Below are 17,635 nucleotides of genomic sequence, written 5' to 3' on the forward strand. Positions count from 1 at the left end.
TCTATCTCCCATCTGCACTCTGCCTCCTAAGCATAAAGTGGCTTTCCTCTCCCAGTTGCTGGTCTAGTTAATAGTCTGTTCACGGCCAAGACCCTCTTTAACCCTCACTTCTACCAGGCATTCACAAAACGGAAAAATGTCGCTCAAAGTTATTCGTTCCGCTGGGCTCCTCACTGGGTCTTGTCTTCTTATTTCCACTGAGTCACATTCACTCACCCTGCTTCTCTGTGCAGACCTATGCGTACCAGAAGTAGAACTGGTTAAAAACTAGTTTTACAACAAAAGTTTCAAATTTCAACATTGATTTAATTTGAAAGGATTCAGAATAGACAAATTATTCACATTTTTGAAATTTTGCAGGGATTTTTTTAATCTAACTTTTTCCACATTTTTTTATCAAAATGATGTTTGGCATTTTTGAGGATCCGAGCCCAGTTTTTATTAAACAAACAAACAAACAACGCCCCCAATAACTAGTTCAAGAATATTTTTTAATAAAAAATATGAAAATTTTCACCCAAAATGAAAATTTTGGACAATGTCAACAGTTTATCATGGAAAAAAACCCCACTTTTGATAAAGAGGGAGAACACAACACAATTAGACTGTGGGACTCATTGCCACCGGATGTCATTGAGGCCAAGAACTTAACAGGATTCAAAACGAGACTGGATAATTATATGAATATCAAGCATATCCAGTTATAATAATTCATGATAACACAGATTTTGAAAGGTGTATTAAACCTCCTGCTTCAGGACTTAAGACAATATCTAACTATTAAAGAGCTGAAGGACCTGAGTGGAGGACGGATTATCTCACAGCTGCCTTCTGATGCATCTGCTGTTAACTGCCATCAGAGACAGGCAACTGGATAGGTTATGTGGGTGATCCAGACTGGCAGCTCCTATGGAATTTCTCCCTTAGATTATAACCACTTTGCAGCAGGGACGGCCTTTGTTCTCTGTCTCGTACAGTGCCAAGCACATTACCAGTCTTTAATTAATAATTAATTAAGAAAGCACTGATTGTGCTTGGTGCCACCCTCATTTGTTTACCAGGATAGAGTGGACCAAGCTTCCCAAGAGAATTGCTGGCACAAAGGGGCTGTTATGATTTCCCAGCCTGTGCAGATTTCTCAGTCCTTCGGGAACAGCTGGGCCCAAGGACTCAAGTGCTCGGTTGAACAGTGCCTCAGGAGAGATCAGCGTCTTGTTTCATCAAGCCCATCTGCCTGCAGCATACCCACATTCAGCTCCGAATCCTCAGACAAGCCGCTGTCACTAGCAGCAGAGCTGACTGGGGATATTTTGAAAAATCAGACTTCCGTGTGTCAACATGGTGAGAGGATATGGGAGTTAGCCATATCGCTACCAGGCATGTCCTAGGCACGAAGGCCCCAATTCTGCAAACACTCATGCACGTGCTTGACTTTATGGGTCTCCTCAGCTGGGTACAGTTAAGCACGTGCAAAAGTGTTGGCACACTCGGGGCCCACATCTGTGATTAAATTTAGGGGGACCGTTGAAGTTGGAAGCTCAAAATATGACACACCCCCTCTTTAAATAAATGCATCAGAGCCCATATTTCCTTACCTTCTCTTAATCAGGGATTGCGTAGATCACCGTATTAGAGAGCTGTCCAGAACATTTTTGTGAGGGGTGTTTTGTATGTCCGGTTGGTCTATTCATTTTGTTTAAACGTCAGTAGCCCACTTCTCATGAGCAACCTTATGCCAATGAATTACCATGGGCTTATGGCAGAGACAAACATGCCGTGAAAGGCTGGAACTCTGGTCCATGAGGTAGGGGTTAACAAAACAACCACTTGACAATGATTTGGCAATAGGTGAACTGTGACCACAGCCTGTCCTGCTGACAAGTACCGCCTCACCATCTCCATGTGCTCCCCCTCGCCGGGCATTTCCTTCTCTCCATTTCATCGCTTGTTTGATATTAGATTGCAAGCGTGTCAGGGCAGGGACTGTGTTTTTGTTCTGTGTGTGTAAGGTGCCTTGCACCAGGAGGCCTTGGTGCACAATTGAGGCGTGTAGGTACTGCCAGAACAGAAATAATAATCATCATTAATAATAGAAAAATAATTCATAAGTTCACTGCCTCATTCACTGTGGATTTGGAGGGATTGCAGGCTATGAAGTATGGGCCACACGATAAAAATAAATTAGGAACCCATCCCACTTGGGCACTGGGGGTGAAAGTTAGCCCTGTTCACAGAATAAGAATAAGGTTTATGCACCCCTGAAACTTAAATCTTCACAAAAATAAGGCTTCCAGGGGACTTAAGTGGGGCCCAGACCTTTTGCCAACTCTCTCAATGGGGTTGAATTGCACATGTAATGAGACAGGAATCCTTCAGGAAAAAATAGCATGTGATCACGTTAAGGACTGTGTCATAATGCACCATGGGGAGGAGTTAAGGTTGCTTTTTCTGACTTTGTTGTTTTTGCAAGTTGATTATTCTTTTACTGTAGTTCTTCGGTATACATTTTTGTATGGAGTATATATTTTAATTTCAGAATACAAAGTTGTTTAAACGGAAAGCCCTGGCATTTGGTCAACCGTTCCCTGTCCTCCATTCCAGTAGTGAAGGCAGGAGGTTCTGTAGTTTGTTAGTTTATTATCCAGGTACTAATATTTTTATTAATGTTAGGTTTTAGTGAGATCAGACATGTGGGTCCTGATGTGATGGACACCATGGTACACATCTACGTACATAGATATGCTGTCATCGGAGGTGAGCAATTGTTTCCGTTTAACTCCTATTAGAAAGTTTTTCCTACTATCTGGGCACCAATGGGAGTTAGGCACGTAAATACCTTGGAAAATCTGGGCCGTAGTGATGCATCACTTGAGCTGATTGTTTCCAGCCAGTTATGCACCAGGGTATTTCTTTTGTATGTAACAATAACACTTCTGTTTTAAAAATAGCCATAAACACCTACAGTCATGATTTAAAAGTGCATCGGTATAACAATAGCACGGCAGTGCTTTGGGTTCCTACTGTGGGTGAGCCCCATATTTGTTTTTATAAGGGTTTGTATCTCACCAGGGCATTGTGAGGGTTAATTAATTAGTGTTTATGAAGTGTCCTGAGCTCCTCAGATGATAGGCACAATGGTTTATTACTAATAGTGATAATTCTTTCTTTCTTTATTTGTGTTGCAGAAGGGCAATGGATTAGTATTTCCACAAATGTGGCAAAATGTAAAACTTCATAGGAGTAGCTCCCAACCCCAGATCAGCCATTGGTAAAACAGTGCTATGTAACTATGAGCGAACTCTTGATGTTAGGCATTCTGTCTTGAGCTCATTGTTCTATTGATGAATATAGTTTATTATCCCTTGTAATATGTTCCTATGCAAGATGTGCACGCAAACCCAGCAGATGGTGTATCCTCTCAGCTCCAGTTGCCATTTGTCAACCCGTTATAACTGTATGAGTTCTGTCAGCACCAACGTAAGGAAATGGGAGATTCTTTGATTGACCATTTATTAAGACTGAGTTATAGGATTAACAGATGGCTCCATTTTGTTGGCAGGAATGTTTCATGTTTGTTTAATTAGCTGCAAGTTGTATTGAAAACTAAAGCGTGTTACATGCAGATACATAAGCGTGTCTGTGAGATGGATCTTTCGTGTGGGATGTATAGGGAGTTGTTGGAAAGTACATTTCATATAACAGAGTTCATGACTGGATTTCATATCCCCAAATATAAACCTCCTGAAAAATAGGGGTCGGGTGCATTCATTGGAGGTCCTTATCTCCCTGATGGTAAGATTTACGGCAATCATTTTCTCCCTTTAAGGGATGGCTCCATACAGTTTAATTACTTTAAATCAAGGCCTAGATTGGGGTGGCCAACCTGTGGCTCCGGAGCCACATGCGGCTCTTCAGAAATTACTATGCGACTCCTTGTACAGGCACCAACTCCGGGGCTGGAGCTACAGGCACCAATTTTCCATGGTGCCGGGGGATGCTCACTGCTCAGCCCCTGGCTCTGCCACAGGCCCTGCTCCCACTCCACCCCTTCCCGCCCCCTCCCCTGAGCCTGCCGTGCCCTCACTCCTCCCCCCCGCAGCCTCCTGCACCCCATGAAACAGCTGATCAGGAGGTGTGGGGAGGGAGGGGGAGGCGCTGATCAGTGGGGCTGCTGATGGGTGGGAGGCACTGGGAGTGGGGTGGGGGAAGCTGATGGGGGGCTGTTGAGGTATTACTGTGGCTCTTTGGCAATGTGCATTGGTAAATTCTGGCTCCTTCTCAGGCTCAGGTTGGCCACCCCTGGCCTAGACAGTGTCATGAATTTCCCTTGCAATGCTAACGGCGAAGATAGACGTGGAGAAAGCACCGTGCTAGGCTCAGTTCCCAGGTCAGCCACAGACCACGTATTTTTGCGTAAATGACTTAACTTATCTGTGCCTCACTTTTTCCTTCTACTTCCCTGTCAAGTGGAGGGGAGGATAGTGATTGCTGCTGCTGAGGTTCACTGTTTGAAAAGCACTGTAAGACCCTGAGATGGAAGAGGCTGTCGAGGTGCCCCATGGTATTACGATGATGAAGCACAAGCAGTGCTTGGAGTCCATGTTTCCTATTTTTCCGCTGTGCCCCCTTGGGAGACAAATAATTAAACCTTTTGTTTATTTGTCCAGAGTTCTCGTCAGATTTCCGCTTCTGCATTTGAAATATTTGCTGAATTCTTTAATGTACCTGCAGCGCAGTGCTCAGACTCCTTCCGCTGGGGTTTATTTATTTTGTCCAGCAGCCAAGTACTAGGTACATTAAAATCTGTGGAGTAAATCAATACCCTGAAAGCCAAATCTTGCCCTCAGTTACACCTCTGCAGCCCCACTGTCCTCAGCGCTGAGTTAAGCCTTCTATCCCTATTGATTCAATAGTGTTGCAGTGGCATAAGTGAGAGCCGAAGTTGACTTTGAGAGGTTGGAACATAAACGTCAGAATCAGAACTATTTCCCCCAGTGTTCGAGCCCCAAGCACCTACCAGGTGAAAAGTTATTGATTCTGTACTGAGTAGAATCAATGCACCGCATTGTCAAGAGGCAGTGCTGATCTAGTGGCTTGGGGTTAGAACTGAGACTCAAGCAACCTGGATTCTGTTCCTGGTTCACTATGTGATCCTGGGCAAGCGGCCCCACCCCTCTGCCTCAGTTTCCCCCGATCTGCAATACAAGGCAAAGAAATTGTGCACATCTGTAAAGTGCTCTGAGAGCTTTACATGAAAATGCTATGTAAGGCCACGGCATTATTATCACAGATTGTTCCACTTTCTAACACTCCAGAATGGCTCCAAGGAAAAGCTATTGGCTACAATGGCAAACCCTGATCTCCTCATCTTCGTTGCAGGACTGCTTTTGGGAGACTCGGTGCTTGTGTTCCACAGAACAGGATGCAGAGGAATTCTGCCCGTCACCGGTATGATTAGACAGACAAGGTGGATGAGATACTATCTTTTACTGGGCCAGCTTCTGTTGGTGAGAGAGACAAGCTTTTGAGCTTAGGCGCCGACTCTGTGGGTGCTCTGGGGCTGGAGCACCCATGGGGAAAAATTAGCGGGTCCTTCGCACTCACCGGCAGCCAAGCTCCCCCACTCCTCGCCTCCTTACCCCCTGAGCGTGCCACGACCCGCTCCTCCCACTCCCTCCCAGTGCTTCCCATTGTGGGACAGCTCTTAAGACTTTCTGAGAGGGAAGGGGAGGAGCAGGGACACAGCACTCTCAGCGGAGGAGGCAGAGAAGAGGCAGGGCAGGGGAGAACATAAGAACATAAGAAAGGCCGTACCGGGTCAGACCAAAGGTCCATCTAGCCCAGGATCTGTCTACCGACAGTGGCCAATGCCAGGTGCCCCTGAGGGAGTGAACCTAACAGGCAATGATCGAGTGATCTTTCTCCTGCCATCCATCTCCATCCTCTGACGAACAGAGGCTAGGGACACCATTCTTACCCATCCTGGCTAATAGCCATTTATGGACTTAGCCACCATGAATTTGTCCGGTCCCTTTTTAAACATTGTTATAGTCCTAGCCTTCACAACCTCCTCAGGTAAGGAGTTCCACAAGTTGACTGTGCGCTGCGTGAAGAACTTCCTTTTATTTGTTTTAAACCTGCTGCCTATTAATTTCATTTGGTGACCCCTAGTTCTTGTATTATGGGAATAAGTAAATAACATTTCCTTATCCACTTTCTCAACATCACTCATGATTTTATATACCTCTATCATGTCCCCCCTTAGTCTTCTCTTTTCCAAACTGAAGAGTCCTAGCCTCTTTAATCTTTCCTCATATGGGACCCTCTCTAAACCCCTAATCATTTTAGTTGCTCTTTTCTGAACCTTTTCTAGTGCTAGAATATCTTTTTTGAGGTGAGGAGACCACATCTGTACACAGTATTCGAGATGTGGGCGTACCATGGATTTATATAAGGTCAATAATATATTCTCAGTCTTATTTTCTATCCCCTTTTTAATGATTCCTAACATCCTGTTTGCTTTTTTGACCGCCTCTGCACACTGCATGGACATCTTCAGAGAACTATCCACGATGACGCCAAGATCTTTTTCCTGACTCGTTGTAGCTAAATTAGCCCCCATCATGTTGTGGAATGGGGGCAGGAAGGGGGGGCTGGGGTGGGAAAAGGCAGGGTGGGGTGGGGACTTTGAGGAAGGGGTGGAATGGAGGTGGGGCGAGGGCAGTGCAGGGGCGAGGCCAGGGGTGGGGCGAGCACCCACCGGGCGGAGGGAAGTCGGCGCCTATGGCTTATACAGAGCTCTTCTGCAGGATACAAGATATTATCTCCCCCACCTAGTCTCCCTAATATCCTGGGACCAACACAGCTACAACAATACTGCATACATCGGTGTCATTGGCATTTGCGCATGCTCCTCTCCCAGGCTCAGTCATTTGCAAACAGACAGACAGACAGACAGACGGCCGTGTGGGATGGAGATGTGGTTGGAGTAAGACAGTGGGCGTGAATGTATTAACCCTGAACTGACAATGACAAAAGCTACATCTATACTAGAGACTTTTGCTGGTAGAGCAGTGTCAGTTGGGAGTGATGTCTTATACATTTTTATACTGGCAAAAGGCTTACTGTAGACTCAGCTATACTGGCAATGCTTTTGCCAATATAGCTTATTTTGTTCAGGGAACCGCTATAAGCTGCGTCTACACTAGGAGGGTTTGCTGGTATAGTCACACTGCCTAGCTACGCTGCCAAAGCTTTTCTAGTGTAGACGAGGCCTCAGACACCAGGGAGATCAATAGTCCTTGCTGAGTTAAGGCCATCAACCCGTCTAATACATCTGCTGGGATGGCACAGATAGCACTATGCCCCCAGACCCCTCCATGGGCTCTACATGTACTACACTGGTCTACACTACAGAGTTAGCTCAATGTAAGTCACTTTGTGTCAGCCTATATCTGCATGTGCCTACACTCCAGTTTGTCTCTGGGTGAAGTGCTCCATTACAGCAGTGCATTAAAACCATCTCCTGAATGGTGTTGAGCCATGGTCAACATACTGTGATCGATGCAGTCTGAGTGTACACACCGTGTGACCTATGGCAACTCTAACAGTCCTCCAGCATCTGTCCCACAATGTCCAACACTGTCCACTCTGGTCACAATTGTGAACTCCGTTGCCCAGGGGTAGGATGACCAGACAGCAAATCAGGACGGGGTGGGAGGTAATAGGCGCCTATATAAGAAAAAGACCCAAAAATTGGGACTGTCCCTATAAAATCGAGACATCTGTTCACCCTGCCCAGGGGTCACGGAGACCAGAAGCCACCCCCACTCCTTTAAAACCGCCACATGATTTTGCATGCCTCTTCCTGATTGCCCAGCCTGGTGCCCTCACTTAGCAGCTCTCCCGTGTTGTCTGCAACTGCCCAACCGACCAAAGCAGCTCCACACTCCAGAGGAGCTGCTGCCTGGAGTGGACAGGAGGCACTGGATCTCCAGGGCTGTGGGGAGAAGAGGCTCTGCAGATACAACTACGGAGGAGTTGTCAGAAGCGCACACACCCTTCGGGTTGCCAGGTGTCTAGTTTCTGACCAGAACACCCGGTCGAAAAGGGATCCTGGCAGCTCTAGTCAGCGCTGCTGACAGGGCCATTAAAAGTCCGGTTGGTGCAGAGCTGGCAGGCTCCCTATCCAGCTCCGTGCAGCTCCCAGGAAGTGTCTGGCACGCATGTCCCTCCGGCTCCTAGGTGTGGGGGCAGCCACGGGGGCTCTGTGTGCTGCCCCCACCATAAGCTCTGGCTCTGCAGCTTCCATTGGCTCGGAACCATGGCCAATAGGAGCTGCTGGGGTGGCATCTGCGGGTGGGGGCAGCATGAAGAGCCCCTGTGGCCACCCCTCCTACTAGGAGCTGGAGGGACATGCCAGCAACATGCCGGGAACCGCCTGAGGTAAGCACCACCCAGAGCCACACCCCTCATCCCCTCCTACACCCCAACTTCCTGCCCAGAGCCCCATCCGCACCCTGACCCCTCGTTTGTAGCCCCACCCTGGAGTCTGCACCCTCAGCCCAGAGCCCATACCCTCTCCCACATCCCAACCTCCTACCTCAGCCCAGAGCCCCCTCCCACACTCCAAACCCCTCGACCCCACCCTCCAGCCTCTCATCCCTGACCCCACTCCAGAGCCCGCACCCCCAGCCTGAGCCCTCCCACACCCCAACCCAGAGCCCCCTCCCATACCCTGAACCCCACCCCAGAGCCCGCATCCCCAGCCAGAGCCCTCATCCCATCCCACACCCCAACCCGCTGAGCCATCCTGGTGAAAATAAGCAAGTGAGTGAGGGTCGGGGAGAACGAGTGACGGAGGGACGGGGGATGGAGTGAGCGGGGGCAGGGCCTTGGAGAATGGGCAGGGCAGGGGCAGGGTGGGGGGCGGGGCAAGAGTGTCCAGTTTTCTGCTATTAGAAAGTTGGCAACCCTGTTTTTTCACTGAGATCCAATCTTCTCAGTAATCAACGCCAGCGTCCCTTCATTCTACCGAAAGCCCATTCATCTGTCATTCTACACCTCCTGAGCCAGTTGACTCTTTCCTTGGTGCTGTCGAGGTGGCTGGCGTCCAGTTTCATGAGGCCGGGGAGCAAGGGGTAGACTGGGTCCCCCAGGATCACTATGGGTATTTCAACATCGTCAATGGTAATTCAGCGGTCAGGAAAGAAAGTCCCTGCTTGTAGCTCTCTGAACAGTCTAGTTCTCTTAAAGATGGGAATATGCAGTGTAGCTGTAGCCATGTCAGTCCCAGGATATTGGAGAGTCACGGTGGGTGAGGTAATATCTTTTATTGGACTAACTTCACTTTGTGAGAGAGACAAGCTTTCGAGCCACACAGAGCTCTTCTTCAAGTCCGGGAAAGATACTCTGAGCATCACAGCTAAATGCAAGGTGGGAACAGATTGTTTAGCATAAGTAGTTAGCACGTAGAATATGCTAAACAATCTGTTCCCATCTTGCATTTAGCTGTGACACTTGGAGATCCTTTCCCACACCTGAAGAAGAGCTCCGTCTAAGCTCCAAAACTTGTCTCTCTCACCAACAGAAGTCGGTCCAATAAAAAATATTACCTCACCCACCTCGTCTCTCTAAAGATGTGAGTGTCATGCACTTTCCCTGACCAGCCACCATTGATTGTGGTGAAGTGTCCCCAGTAATCTAATGCTTGCATAACGATAGAAGAGTTGCCCTTCCTGTTGATGTACTTTGTGGCAAGGCGGCCTGGTGCCAAAATAGGATATGACAGAGTCCTCAGTGGATTAGGTGGCCTAGTGGTTAGCACACTTAGCGCCCCCTCCCCGTGGGTAGGTCTTGCGGCCCAGACCCTCTTAATCAAGAGGCTTGGGTCCCTCTCGTCACAGGGCAGTGGTAGGGGAGCCCGGGCCCACCCACTCCACCAGCTTCTGACCCAGGGCCCTAGGAGGGTCAACAGTGCCTGGCCCCTGAAAGTGCCCTGTGAGTTACCCTCCTTGGGTCACTTCTTCCTACTGCTTTCCTCTCCCAGCTTCCAGTTCAACATAAAGAGAAAAAGAAAAGAACCAAACTGCCAGCCCCATCCAGGCTCAGCAGAGTCATATCCCCTCAGGGAGACTTCTCTGAAGCCCTTGTCAGTAACCTTCAGAACCTCCCCACTTCTGAGCTGGGTTGCTCCCATTTCAACCCTTCCTCCAATGGGATCATGCTCTGCAGGGCTGGAGGGGCAGAGCTACCTGGGCCCAGTGCTGTCCTTTAATCCCTTCTGGCCCAGTGTGGGGTTTGTACACCCCATCACATAGGGATATTCATGCCATCTATCACCCCCACCAAAATTTGGGAACCCCATTGCTGCAAATCCTCCACCATGTCCTGCACAGTACTGAGAGTCACAGTTCTCCATAGCAGGAGTCAATTAATGGCCCTGCACACTTGCATGACAACAGTCCCCACAGTGGATTTTCTACTTCCAAAGTCATTTCCCACTGACCAGTAGCATCTGGTGTTGCAAGCTTCCGCATAACGATCACCACTCACTTCTCCGCTGCTAGTACAGCTCTTATTCTGGAGTTGCTGTGCTAGAGGGGTGGGGTGAGCTAAGGAACGTGAGATTAAGGAACGTGGCCTTTTGCATCAAAAAGTTCTGCATCCCCCCAAACCTGCATTATGATTAGATCCCACTAGTCAGTGCTTGTGTCTCAGGCACAGAAGCAGCACTTGACCAACTGCAGCTGCTCCATGAACACCACCACCAACCTTTAATTGGTTTTTGCTGTAGCCCACAGCAATCTGTCGTCCACAAAACCATCATATCTCCGGCTGCTGCATTTCTTCTTGTGGCTCTTCAACTACCGTCGGATCGTGTGTCCTGTGTTTGTGATGCTTACCACAATAGGGCAGAGCTGTGCAGGCTCCATCCTTCCGTCAGAGATGGCAGACGGCAAAATGTGCCACACAGGTTTGTGGGATTTTGTAAAAAAGCACAAAAATGATGGGATATGGATGGCATTATGAGATGGAGAAGGTTGCATGATGATAGCTTGATCACTGGTTCCTACTCACTCCTGCATTACTCGTTTCTGCCCCACTGTGCGTTGCCAGAATTTCCCAAGAGGCATTGTGCTGGATGATGGTCAGTTGCACGCTGCGGTACCTACCCATGGCGCGCAGCAGTGGGCATCAACACGAGCACCCCTGCTGAGTACTATCAACGCCGACGCAAGGAGTCAAGTATGCATATGCACGAGCAATATGCTAACTGCAGCGGCTTTACGCCGACATTACTTGCGTCAACCAAAGTTTGTAGTGTAGACGTGGTCATAGGCCCAGATCCCCAAAGATATTTAGGCTCCTAACTTCCACTGGTTTCAATGGAAGTTGGGAGCCAAAATACCTTTGTGTATTTGGGTCTAAGAGCCAACCAGCCCCACCCTCTGGGTCAACTGTGCCTTGCATCCACTCTCAGGTGGAATCAGGCCAGGGCCCGTAATGTGCTGCCTCACCTGTTAAAAATGGGCCGGATGGAAGCTGTGGGTGTCACCCATTCAGTGTGTCCCTTCCTCTCTGAAGGCCACCATTTCAGCAGTGCTCCTGCACCCCCCTTTGATGTAGCCTATTTCTCCCTCGCCCCACTCAGTTCTGCTCCTCTCTCTGGCCCACCCTCGAGATCCCTTCACTGTCCAGATGCCTGTTCCCCCCATCCCCTGGGAACCTATTGACTTCTAGCTCCCTATGGCCTTCCCTCCAGCTCCTTCTATGTCCAGTGACCTCTCAAGCATCCTTCCTCATCAGTCTCTCCCCTCCACTTGCAGTTGCCACTCTGTCTCAGCTGTCAGCTTCATTTTCCACCTGATCTAACCTCTCTCCCACCACTTCCCATCTCCTCCACCTTCCAACTGTAGCTTTGCACAATTACACCCACTGCTTTGGCTCACAGGCCGTTCCTCCACCACCCATCACTGCCTACCACCCCATCTGCCTCCCAGCTGTCATTCCAGAGCCCCTCTCTGTGTGGCATGATCAGAAAACACAAGCCACGGGGGATAGTAAAAGATCCCCTCTGTATACAAAGCTATGATGTCTGGGACCAAGCCTTGAGTTGTCCTACATCAACTCCGTTATTTCATCCTCCCAGTAGCCATCATTTTCTCTAACGGCTCCAGACTTCTTCACCTCCTGAACCCGCCTGGTACTCCAGAAAGCCCAATGTCATCAGGGGCCAAGGGCACAGGGTATGTGGGAATTTGTGCTGCCATGCTTCTGAAACCAGAATGCATGAGCCAGACAGTTCCCAATACATCTGGTTTGTAAGTCTTGCCCTGAAACTGATATCTGAAGGGAGAGAGCGGAGACCAGAAGCTCACACCAAGTGCATGATCTTCCCTGTTTAGGGGTGTCTGGTTATAACCCGATATAGCTCAGGTGGGCCTGCATTATTCCCTCCCAGTGTGTAGAACTTGGGAACACTCTGTTGTCTTACCAAGCAGTGGTGTGATTACTACTGCTGTCCACTAGATGGTGTTTTCCTCTAACAGCATCCAGGGAGTTGATTTGGAGATTATAGTTTGGCGTTTTTTAGAATACTGTTAATTTGGTGTGTGAATTTGCTGCTCATCAAAGGTGCTGGACCGACATTGGTGGAGATGGAAATCCTCCATTTATCCACAGAAGAGCTACAGGCATACCAATTCAAATTCCCCCACCAGCCTGCCTGACGGGGGGAACCGGTGCCAGGGACCAGACTAAGCCCAAGTCCACACTAGAAACTTTCGGCCGGAAAGCAATGTCGGTTAGGGATGGGAGCTTTGTGACATTTCTTTGCTGACAAAAGCCCTGGTGTCGACACAGCTGACATCAAAGGGCTTTTCACTTGCCAAACCAGCATAAGCTATACCAGCACTTTTTTTGCTGGTATAAGCTGCACCTATGCTAGGAAGATTTTGTTGTTTTAGTTATAATGACAAAACTTGTAAGTGGAGTCTAGGCCTAAATGTAGTCTCCTTGCCATATGGGAAAATCCTATGGCATTTCAGGTTTTTACAGGGTTGGGTTTTTGTTTGGCTCATCCTGTAGAATTTAACAGAAAATTAAATCCCATTCTGTAGAATGGTTAGAAAGTCCAAGGGGAAGAATCTTATTCCCTACAAAATGACTATCCCACTACCGGTTTTGACTTTTGGCCCGTTTACATTCAGAATGGTTCCCATTCATTCCTCAGCCTTTCTGCTGAGTTGGCCAGCCCGGTTGGCAACAAGTGGCAATTGTGTTGGTGGTTTTTATGATGCAGACACTCGTGCGTGGGGGAAAAGGCTGAAATCACTCAACTCAATGTACCTAGACTATCAAATGGCCTTCATCTGGAGGCACCATTCAGTCATTATTGTTACAAGCTGGATTCAAACTAACCCCTACAGATAAAGGCGGCAGAATCATTTACCACTGCTATAAAACTACCCCATCCTCTTGGCTTTGCCCACTACTTTATTTTATGTCATTATCATAACACCAGCTAGGGAAAATTTGCACAATCCTTTCACCGTGTAGATTTTCATTTAAAACGTATTGGAGTCAGTTTTACAATCGGTATCAATGAAACATGCACCAGTCACAAACACTCGGCTGATATTTTGACACCTAAATCGTAGCCAAGTGAGACTGAAATTGCTTACATAGTTGTGATTTCTGCCTGCTCGGCTGAATTCAGGTGGCATGTTACAATGTGTGTACAGCTAGTATCTGTGAAAATATGCTCCTTTGATCCTCACGCCTTGTCTTCCCTCTCTCCCACCCCTACCCATCTCTTTGTTTTATTCACCTGGGCTGTCTTGTCGTTAACCAGGATCGTGAGTTGTCTGGGTCCGGGACGGTCTCTTTGCTACGTGTTTATACCGGTCCCTACACAATGGGCCCTGCATTGTGATTGGAGCCTCTCAGTTCTATTATGTTATAAATAATTAATGCTTGTGTATAAATCCTCTGTGCATACAAAATATGAAGTTCTCATTCCATATTTTAAAAAATATTTGCATATGACTGAAATATAGTGGGTAATTATTATTGTTTATTGGTATTACCATAGTGCCTAGCTCTTGTTACACGGGGGTACATCTGGAGTAGAACCACTGCAGTCATTGGAATTCCTTCGAATTTACACTAGTGTAGCCTGACCCATGCTCTGAAACAAGCACATTTGTGAAATTTCAAAGTTATTTTAATACCCATCTAAAAACAACACTGCAGCATGGGCTTGATTAATTTCCACAGGCACTCTGGTCTCCTACATCATACTATTTTGATCTCATTCACATTTTTTTTCTGTACGTGCCACACAGATTGATTTGCATCACCATCAACAACTCATTGCACACCCTGGAAAGCATCATTTCACTGCACTGAGGAGTCAGCCCAGGCCCCAGGGAATGTGTACTTTGCAGAATGGTTTCCACCCAGATAGTGGCAAGTTTTCCCTGCTTCATTCAAGTGGCTTAATCCACAGAGGAGCTCCAAGCCAATGTGCTTGCATTGCAATGCTTTGGGACATCCTTATATGAGCATTTTCCACATTTCTCCCCCTCCCCCCCTTGTATTTGCTGATAATGGTAGGTGGCGGTGATATTCCCTTTTTCATTTTCCCTTGTGGATTGCTGTTACAGTCTTGCAGAGAATACACTCTATGTGACTCTCGTGCAAAGCTCCTGCTTACACTTGGTACATTGTTTCTCAAGCCTCAAGCTCTGAGTCTAGGCATTGCTTGGTTGATTTTTGTATTTATTTATTTTTTTGAATGAGTATCCAATGGCTCATCGTATCATGTGACTAGCCATCCAAATAGGCTCTGCGGCAGCAACAGTGTGCAACCCCGCCTGCCCCATCCACAACCACGCCGGCCTGCTTTCGGAACCCAGTGGAGATGCGCTGGGGTAAAAGAAGGTGGATTTTTAACCCTCTCCCTTTAGCAAGACAGGTGAGGCTTGCTCTCCCAGCCACCCAGAAAGCTTCCCTGAGTCACTTTAAAGGGCAGTCAAAGGTCTTTACTGACCAGCTTTGTTACTTAGGAGGAGGAAAGAACATTTCTCCTCCACTCCCTGGTCACTGGCCCATTGACAAGTGCTGCAATGTGTAACCCACACACACTGGCATGAAAGGAGAGCTCATTCACAGTCGATATTTGCAATAAACCCTTATTAAAAGAGTCCTAGAGTATCTACAGTCATGGTCCAAACATGGGTTTCCTAATCCTCCTATGGCAGGGTTCTGACGGATTGCTGATGAATGCCACCAACCTATTTTCTGCACATGTGTGCACACAATTCGATTCACAGAAAGATTGTGGTGCAAAGGGAAAAGTTCTTAGCTTGTGGCAACATTTGCACCAGCATGCATCCAGTGGTGCAAAGGGGAATCCCTGTCCACTGGTGGTGTTTGCCCCATTTTACAGACACGTGCAAACACACCTGCAGAAGTGTGGAAAGGAGAAGCTTTGCCAGTTGCAGTATTTGGAAAACATAAATATATCGTGCAAGGAGAAGCTCAGGTGACTGGGAGTACAGTATTTACAACATGCATACACAGTGGGTGTGAAGCTCAGCTGGTGGTGTATTTGCAGCACACACACACAGTGGGGTGTGAAGCTTTAATAGGGTGTATTTGCAGCACACATACACACCTCCCGGGTTTGGAGGTAGTCCCAGTGGGGGTGTATTTACAGTACACACACACCCTGGATGTGAAAGGAAGCCCTAGTGGAGTGTATTTGCAGCGTGCACACACACACACACACACACACACACACACACACTTTGAAGCCACTCTGGATGTATTTGCAGCGGGGGTGAATTTGCAGCACATCCACCCATCCCAGGGTTTGAAGGGAAGCCCTGCTAAGGTGTATTTGCAGCACACACATGAGTTTGAAGCCCCACTGAGGTGTATTTGCAGCAGCACACACACGAGTGTGAATTCTGGTATGTTGTATTTCCAGCACATGCACGTGTGCGCGTGCGCACACACACACACACACACACACACACAGTGTGAAGGCCCGCTGGGGTGTATTTGAGCACACATACAGAGTGATTGTGAAGCCCACTGGGGTGTCTTTGCAGTGCACACATACGAGTGTGAAGCCAGCTGGGGTGTATTTGCAGCATGTACGCACACACACAGTGAAGACCCACTGGGGTGTATTTGTAGCACACAAACACACACAGAATGTGAAACCCTGCTGTGTATTTTTGCAGCACACAGTGACTGTGAAGCCCACAGGGGGTGTATTCGCAGCACACACACACACTCTGAATGTGAAACCCCGCTCAGGTGTATTTGCAACACAAGCAAGCAAACACACACTCAGTGAGTTTGAAGCCCCACTGGGGTGTATTTGCAGCACACACACACACACACACTGTGAAGCAAGCCCGCTCGGGTGTATTTGCAGCAGACACACACATACACTCTGAAAGTGAAACTCTGCTTGGGTGTATTTGCAGCACACACACACTCAGTGAGTTTGAAGCCCCACTGGGTTGTATTTGCAGTGCTCACACACAGTGTGAAGCCCGCTCGGGTGTATTTGCAGCATGCGTGCACACACACACACACACACACACACACACAGTGTGAAGCCCACTCAGGTGTATTTGCAGCACAGACACACACAGTGTGAAGCCCCACTGGGTATATTTGCAGCACACACACACACACACACACACACACACTCAGGGAGTGTGAAGCCCCCTGGGGTGTATTTGCAGCACACACACACACAGTGTGAAGCCCCATTGGGGTGTATTTGCAGCACACACACACACACACACGGGGAGTGTGCAGCCCCGCTGGGGTGTATTTGCAGCACACACACACACACACACTCAGGGCGTGTGAAGCCCCGCTGGGGTGTATTTGCAGCACACACACACTCAGGGCGTGTGAAGCCCCGCTGGGGTGTATTTGCAGCACACACACACACACACACACACACACACACACTCGGAGAGTGTGAAGCCCCGCTGGGGTGTATTTGCAGCACACACACACACACACAGTGTGAAGCCCCGCTGGGGTGTATTTGCAGCACACACACACACACACACTCCGGGAGTGTGAAGCCCCGCTGGGGTGTATTTGCAGCACACACACACACACACACACTCAGGGCATGTGAAGCCCCGCTGGGGTGTATTTGCAGCACACACACACACACACACACAGTGTGCAGCCCCGCTGGGGTGTATTTGCAGCACACACACACACACACACACACACACACACACACACACACAGTGTGCAGCCCCGCTGGGGTGTATTTGCAACACACACACACACACTCGGAGAGTGTGAAGCCCCGCTGGGGTGTATTTGCAGCACACACACACACACACACAGTGTGAAGCCCCGCTGGGGTGTATTTGCAACACACACACACACACACACACACGCACACACACACACAGTGTGCAGCCCGCTAGGTGTATTTGCAGCACACACACACACACACTCGGGAGTGTGCAGCCCGCTAGGGTGTATTTGCATCACACACACACACACACACACACACACACAGGGAGAGTGTGCAGCCCCGCTGGGGTGTATTTGCATCACACACACACACACACACAGT

At 48.4% G+C, this 17,635-nt stretch overlaps 1 protein-coding gene across 5 annotated transcripts in view; it reads left to right on the top strand.

The window, feature by feature from the left end:
- The window catches only part of CGRRF1 (cell growth regulator with ring finger domain 1), a 29,690-nt gene extending 25,060 nt beyond the window's left edge, over positions 1–4,630 (top strand). For 3 of the 5 annotated variants that reach the window (XR_005597929.1, XR_005597928.1, XR_005597932.1), the window contains one exon: positions 2,671–3,975. The gene's annotated coding sequence lies outside the window, so the exon portion shown is untranslated. Of the gene's footprint in view, positions 1–2,670; positions 3,976–4,467 lie in introns of those variants that run through there. The other 2 variants (XR_005597930.1, XR_005597931.1) reach the window with 2 other exon arrangements.
- The last annotated feature ends 13,005 nt before the right edge of the window (positions 4,631–17,635 follow it).

This window comes from Mauremys reevesii, linkage group 4 (genome assembly GCF_016161935.1).
Source record: "Mauremys reevesii isolate NIE-2019 linkage group 4, ASM1616193v1, whole genome shotgun sequence".
NCBI lineage: Eukaryota > Metazoa > Chordata > Testudines > Geoemydidae > Mauremys > Mauremys reevesii.